Source organism: Theropithecus gelada, chromosome 15 (assembly GCF_003255815.1).
Source record: "Theropithecus gelada isolate Dixy chromosome 15, Tgel_1.0, whole genome shotgun sequence".
Classification (NCBI taxonomy): Eukaryota; Metazoa; Chordata; class Mammalia; order Primates; family Cercopithecidae; genus Theropithecus; species Theropithecus gelada.
In genome coordinates, this window is record NC_037683.1 from 15,767,358 (window position 1) to 15,774,762 (window position 7,405).

Below are 7,405 nucleotides of genomic sequence, written 5' to 3' on the forward strand. Positions count from 1 at the left end.
CACCCAGTCAGCCTCCAGCTCCTGGCCATGCCACCTTCTCAGTGTCTCCTGCTGTCCCCACCCCGTCCCACCCTGCCACACACAGCTCCTCCCACCATCGGCCTCAGGATCAGACCTAGGCACCCCAGCCCTGCACCACGGCAGCCCCTGCCTCGCTCCACCCTCTCCACCCCTCACCAGCCGAACTGAACCTTTCCCAGCTTCCTTCCACTTGGCCTTGATCTCTGGCTCTGCCGTTTGCAACTCCAGAGACCTCACTGCAATCCAAAGCAGCCCATTCTACTGAACGGCAGCTCTAACCAAGCAAGCATTGCTCTCCCCTGCCGGGAAGTCCTTCTTGTTGTCTAACCTTATAGTCTCCTGCTGCACTCGATGTTTGCTTGCTCTCCAGCTGGCCTCTTGTTGGGGTGGACAGGAGGAGCTCTTCAAGGAAACCTGGTTCAGGAATCCAGGTCATCTCAGAGACACTACAACATAAAACAACATTACTTTCTGCCACTGCCCTCAGCGCCAGTGGGGAGAGAATCCTCTTGCTGAAGGGACTTTCCTGAAATGAGCCACCGGCCCCTGCCAATGCATGCCTGTTTGTCCCTATTCAGTAACCGTGGATACAGCCCACGCAGGCCCTGGGCTCTGGGATGTGTCTCTGACATGGGAGGACACAGCCTGGAAAGACAGCAGGAGCCATTGAGGGAGGTCCAGACGAGCTAGAGGGATGGACAAGGGTCCCCTGCAGTGCACAGGAGGGAGCGGTGGGCACCATGCAGGGCCTGGTTGACCCTCTAGCCCGGGGCAAGTGCCGCAGCCCTGGGTGCCCACGAACCCTAGACGGGAACACAAGCAGCCCTGGGCAGACCCCTTATCCACTGCCCCTACCCCATCCCCACCCTTGAGGCCGGTTCTCTGGGACAGGGATTGCCTCTTGGTTTCTGGGACCCTAACCTCTCAGTCCATCTTTAATCCCCTGCCTCCCCAGTACAACAGGATCTCCCCTCCCTAGGTGGGAGAAGCCCCTCTCCATGCCACAGGAAAAGCAGAGACCTTACAGCTCAAGAGATCTGGGTTCGACCAGATCAGCCACTGATTAGTCAGTGACCTCAGCACGTGACTTCCTTCTCTGGGCCTCAGTCTCCTCACCTGTAAAACCATGAGGCATTAGTGAGCCGAGGCAACAGTGCCAGCCCTCTTTATCCAGCTTCTCGGTGATCCCCCTGAGACCCAGGCAATCCCAGTGGGGGGTTGGAGGGAGCATGGCAAGTCAACCACAGCCCTCTGGTTCTCTGGATGCACAGACACAAACTCCCACACGTTCACAGAGCAGGGAGGTCACCAGGCGCAGGTCCAGGCTCCTCTGCAGCCTGGCCCCCAGCACTGTCCTGCAGCTGCCATGCTCCACCTTGTGGCCAGACCTGGAAATGTCCTGCGAGGTCCGGAGGGCGTGGAGTGTGGGCGGCGGTCCCCGACAGCACCAGGTGCGGGAGTCCCATGTGACAGGGAGGAAGCCAGGGAGTCGCTGGGCAGCAGGCAGGATGGAGTTCAGACAGGGGCACACCTCCAGATCTGGCGCAGTAGGAGTGGACCAGCCCCTCTGAGACGGTCCCCCAGGTGCATCCACTTCCACCGTGCTCCCCACCTGGGAAGGGAATCAATATAACCTCAGTTTACCCCCTCCCCCCACCAGCAGCACTGTAAGGTCAGCATTGGCCCCATTCTATGGATGAGGAAACCGAGGCACAGAGAGGTGAGGTCAGCCCAGCACCAGTGCCTGGCAGGATTCGAGTCGGGTCTGCCCGACTCCAACCTTTCCACTGGTGACCCTGTGACTGCAGGTTACTAACTGCCCCTCCGCTAGCCTGGCTATGACTTGCTGCCACCTCCCTGGCTGAGGGGACGCTATCCTGGGCCGGGATACCCGCCGACTCTCAAGCTGATGGGCAGATGCGACAGCAAAGCTCGGTGGTTGGGAGCCCCAACTTTGGCATCAGGCAGACCTGCGTTTGAATCCAGTTCCTGCTCTCTGCCCTTAAGTGAGTTTTTGTTGGTCTGTTTCTTTTCCGAGTCTCAGTTCTCCCATCTGTAAATGGGATCATCACAGCATCTGCCTGAGAACATTGCAAGGGCTGGGCAGCTGCTGCCAGAGGATAGTGCTAGCAGAGGATAGCTGCTGCTCGAGGGAGGATAGTGACCCTCCCCACCAAGGAGCCCACCAGAAGGAACCCCTTCAGACCCTTCCAGGTGACTCCTGCTCTGGATTCATCCCTCAGGGTCCCGCATCTCCCTTCTCAGGGTCTCACTGGTTGTTCTGTTTGTCCCTACTCCCCACCCAGAACCACCCTTGCCTTGCTGGCACCTGTGGGCTGTGTCACGCTGGCTCCCTTCCATCTGCCTTCTGGAAAGGTGGGCCAGTGGGAGGCACAGGCCGGAGATGCCAGGGAGAGAGGAGAGGCAGTACTAGGCACTGCCTGTATTAGGCACTGGGGTGAGAGTGACTGCAGCTCCAGCTGAGGTCCCTTCAGCTCTCACAGCCCAGGTGCCCCCTGCTCCCTCTGTGGCTGAGTCTGAGGCCACCATCAGCCCTGACCTCATTGGGTCTCTCTCAGGCCTTCTCCATTGTCACCCATGCCCTCCCTTCTTGGAACTCTGTCCCTGTGGCCTCCCCAACCCCTGCTACCCTGGTCTCTCTACCTCGTTAACTGTTCCTCACTCCTCCTCCCAGAATGCTGGGACCCGCCCGGGTCTGTCCCCAGCCCCCTGGCCCCCTCACTCCACATTCCTCCCTGGGCAAGAGTGTCCATGCCCCAGCTTCAGTGACCAGACTTCCACTCCCTCCCAGCCCAGCTCTCACGGGCTCTCCACCAGTGGTGCTTAACCTTGTCTCAACATATGTATGCTTATAACTTCCAAAAGAAAAACCATCCCAGTGCCCTAACTATCAGAGGCAGGCACTATAGGCCAGTGGTGAGGTGCACAGATGCTGATTCAAATCCTGGCTTCTCCACTTCCCAGCAGCACTGCAAAGTCAGCATTGACCCCATTCTATGGATAAGGAAACTGAGGCACACAGAGGTGAGGTTGGCCCAGCACCAGTGCCTGGCAGGATTCGAGTTGGGTCTGACTGACTCCAGCCTTGGGTAAGTCACCTCTCTGTGCCTCAGTTAGCTCACTCGTAAAAAAGAGACAGCAACTACACCTTACTGCATAGACTTGTCTTGAGGGTTAAATGATAATTACACATCAAGCATTTAGAAAAGTGTCTGGCAGTGTCAAGAGTTAAATGAATGTTGATTAAATTAATACATAAAGAGCCAGGTGCAGTGTCTCATGCCTGTAATCCCAGCACTTTGGGAGCCGAGATGGGTGGATCACCTGAGGTCAGGAGTTCGAGACTAGCCTGGCCAACATGGCAAAACCCTGTCTCTGCTAAAAATACAAAAATTGTCCAGGCATGGTGGCACATGCCTGTAATCCCAGCTACTCAGGGGGTTGAGGCAGGAGAATCACTTGAACCCAAGAGGCGGAGGTTGCAGTGAGCTGAGATCATACCACTGCACTCCAGCCTGGGAGACAGAGTGAGACTCCATCTCAAAAAAAAAAAAAAAAAAAGGCACATAATGAAGGTAATTTAAAGTGAACCATCATTTCAAATTGTAAATACTCCTGTTGAGTATGCTATGCTAGCAGACACAATAAAACAATGAGGAGTGTGCACCTACACAGAACTCCACTGAATGTGACAGCCACAGATGCAGACCAATGTGGAGAAGGTCCTGTTGGCCGCTCAAATCCCACGAGAACATCTGCCATGAAGTATGTAGTTTTTCAAACTGGTGGCAAATCTGGGTAAGGCTCCAAACAAGATAAGGCGCAACCATCCTACAACGTGCATGGAAGGCGTAGTTCTGGCAAATCCAGTCTTTGCTAAAAACCGCGCAAAGATGCTCTCCGTTTCTAGGCAAGCCAGACACGTGCTCTAATCTTGGACTATTACAGACAGGTGGTTTCCCTCTGCACGTGTGCCTGGCAGGAAATGCAAGAGTCAAATAGCACGTGGGCCAACCCTTCATGATGGGGACTATCCCTAACATCACAGGGCGTTTGGCATCCCAGGCCCCATCCACTAACTTCCAGTAGTGCCCCCCGGTCATCGTCACTGAAAGCACCTCCACAAGTGCCCAAAGCAATGCCCAGGAGGCCCCTGGGTTTCACCCCAACTGCCAGAGGGATTTTTTTCAAACCTCAAATGGTGTCTCTTGCCTGGTGACCCCCAGTTGCACGAAGGCCAAGTCTAAATTCCTGAGGCTCACGCCCAGAGCCCTTCGTAAGTCAGTCCCTGGCACAAACACAGATTGGTATCCTCAGCCCTCAGCTCCTACGCCCACCTCTCTACCGTTCAGCAGCTCTCCCTCTGCCCCTACTAAAACACACACACACACACACACACCTGGGCCAGTGGCCAAGTTTTGCCGACAAGTCTTTGATGCCAGGGTCTGCTCCCTGGAATGCCCGCCCTGCCCCCACCTGACTGAATGCCTCTTGACACCGCCCTGATCCTTTCCGACTCCAGGTCTGGCATCATCTCCTCAGAGAAGACTTCTCTGCTCCTCACCCCACCCCCAGGCTTGGTCGGGGACTCTCCTAGGCTCCCACAGACCCCTGGGCTTCCCTTAAGGCCCCCAGCACTGACCCTACCCTGTTCTAGTCACCAGTGCAGACATCTGCACCCATCCTAAGGCAGGCATGTGGTAGGTGATGAATACACAGATGAGAATCGCTCAGTCCTCACCATTGGGGAGCTCATGTCTAGAGGAACAGACTCAAGGGCAAGACAGAGAGGGGCTGGATCCGAGCCCAGTGAGACCCCCAAGAGAAGGCCAGCTGCAAAAGAGCAGCTCCCCAGGGGAGGTACCACTGTGGAGTGAGAATAGGAGTTTCCAAGTGGAGAAGAGGCAGAAGGCGTACCTGGCTGAAAACCAAGCACGGGCCAAGGTCAGGTGTGAGAGAAGGCATTGTACCTTCAGGAACTGCGGACAGGTCATTATTACCCAGGGTCGGGATGCAAAAGAGCAATGATTAGAAATGAGGCTGGTGGGCTGGCAGAGGACAGATGGCACAGTCCTTGTAAGGTGCTAAGGATTTGGATTTGTGTCGTGGGGCACTGGGAAACCATAGAAGAGGTGAAAGAAGGGGAACGACGTGGCCACGTGTGCATGTGGCAGAGTTCCCTCTGGGAAGAGTGTGAAAGCTGCACTGAAGGAGTGCATGCATGGAAATCACCCAGGGAAAGGCCACGAAGCCTGAATCAGGATGGGGTTGGGTGGAGTGGCAGAGAGCAGGAGTGGGTATTTGGGCATCAGGAATAGAATTTGGTGTCCGCTGGGGTTGAAAAAAGGGAAACAGCCCTAGTATACAACCGGGATCTCAGCGTGGTGAACCCCCAGGAGTGAGGGTAGAGACTGGGGCTGGCAAGACAGCTTGGGGAGGGTGGCCAGGATAAACCCAGTCCTCCCCTGGATGAAAGCTAGGCTGCAGGCCCCTCTTCAGACACTAGAGGGAGCTCCAGGATAGGCCCAGGCTCCCCTCACCAACCAGCTTAGCTTCCACTAGCTCCGGGAGGGGATAGAACCCAGCTCACCATTCAGATGTAGGTCCTGGGGGTCCTATCGCAGCCCGGCCCACTGGCCTCACTGTCTCTGGGCCACCTCCTCCTTCAGCCACCGAAATGGCAGTGGAGAGGAGTCTTTCTGAGGTGGGAGCAGGCGGGGGCAGACTTTAGGAACTGCAGACAAGAAGTACAGACGGCCTGTGCCCTTCTAACCCTGTTCCCCCCACCTGCCCCTACGGGAGAAGGGGAGTGGCTCACCCAAGGTCACATGGCAGAGCACCCCAGGTGGGATAGAATGGACTCAGAGCACAAGCAGCCCTTCCAAACCCCTTCCTGAGCCTTCCTACAAAAAAACGAGGTAAGGGGGAATTCCCGTGAGCCACCCCCACGTAATCCTGGGACACCTTTCCCCCGCAGGAATGTTCTGGGGTTGGGATTAACAGCAGCTTCGTGGGTGGAGCCAGAGCATGAATGGCTACCACATTTTTAAAAATTTATTTTTCTTTTCTTTAGAAACAGGGTCTCTGCTGCCACCCAAGCTGGATTGCAGTGGCACGATCTTGGCTCACTGCAGGTTCAACTCCCAGGCTCAAGAGATCCTCCTGCCTCAGCCTCCCAGATAGGTGGGACTACAGGTGTGTGCCACCATGCCCAGCTAATTTTTTAATTTTTTTTTTTTAGAGATGGGGTCTTGCTATATTGTCCAGGCCAGTCTCAAACCTCTGGATTCAAGTGATCCTCACACTTTGGCCTCCCAAAGTGTTGGAATTACAGGAATGAGCTGCCACGCTCAGACTGGCTGCCATATTTCAATGGTGTTCTGTACTTTCTGGAGAGGCACCTATTTTGCTGTGAGGCTGAGGTCCAAGGGAACAGGACCTTCTGGGGTCACTCAGAGAATTGTGTCTGCAGAGCTAAGGCTCAAACTAAGCCCTCTCACTCCTAGCCCAGAACTCTCCCCAGCAATGATTTCATGGAAGGGGTTAAACTCACTCTGTGGCTGGAGTCAAAGCTAAATGTCTCAGGTCAGGACTCAGTCTGGGGCTGAAGTCAGGGCTTAGTCTGAGTCCAGGATCAGGGCTCAGTCAGCCCAGGGTCAGAGCTCAGGACAGTTTGAAGCAGGAGGCAGTCGCCTCACCCTGGGTTCGGGTCTTCCGGCCACTGGAGCTAAAGCTGGACAGGACGTCATCCATTCATTCATTTGTTGGCTCACCAAGTGCTTATGAAATACCTCCTGTGTGCTGGGCAACATGGTAGGTGTTGAGATTTCTAGGGAGAACCAGATTCCCCATCCTTGGGGAGCTCACCGTCAGACCTGATCCTCCTCAGAGCATCCAGAGGGGGAAGGATGGAGAGGAGTTAGCTAGAGGAAATGAGGGGAGAGACAGGAGTGGGGAGAGCAGCATTCCAGGCCAAGGGAGCATCCCTGGGCAAAGGTGTGGAGGCAGGGGAGGCTGGCAGGGACATGGATGGAAGGGGACAGAGGGCGGCGTGGCTGCGGTGCAGCGAGCAGGGAGGCAGCTGGAGACGAGGGGGCTACTGGGAGTCCACGGCCACCGGAGAGCAGGGAAACCTCGGAAGAACCCCCACAGGGCGGTGTGGGGGCAGCTTGGCATTTGGGAAGGATCGCCCCAGCTGCAGAGCAGGGAGTGGCAGGATGACAATTTTAGGGAAAGTGACTGGCATCTCTACTTGTCTAAATGGCACAATCTTTTAACATTTTACAAAAACAAGAAATGAATAACAAATGGAGACACCAACACAGGAAACCCTTTTCCTATTAAATCTGATGGAAAGAGCAAG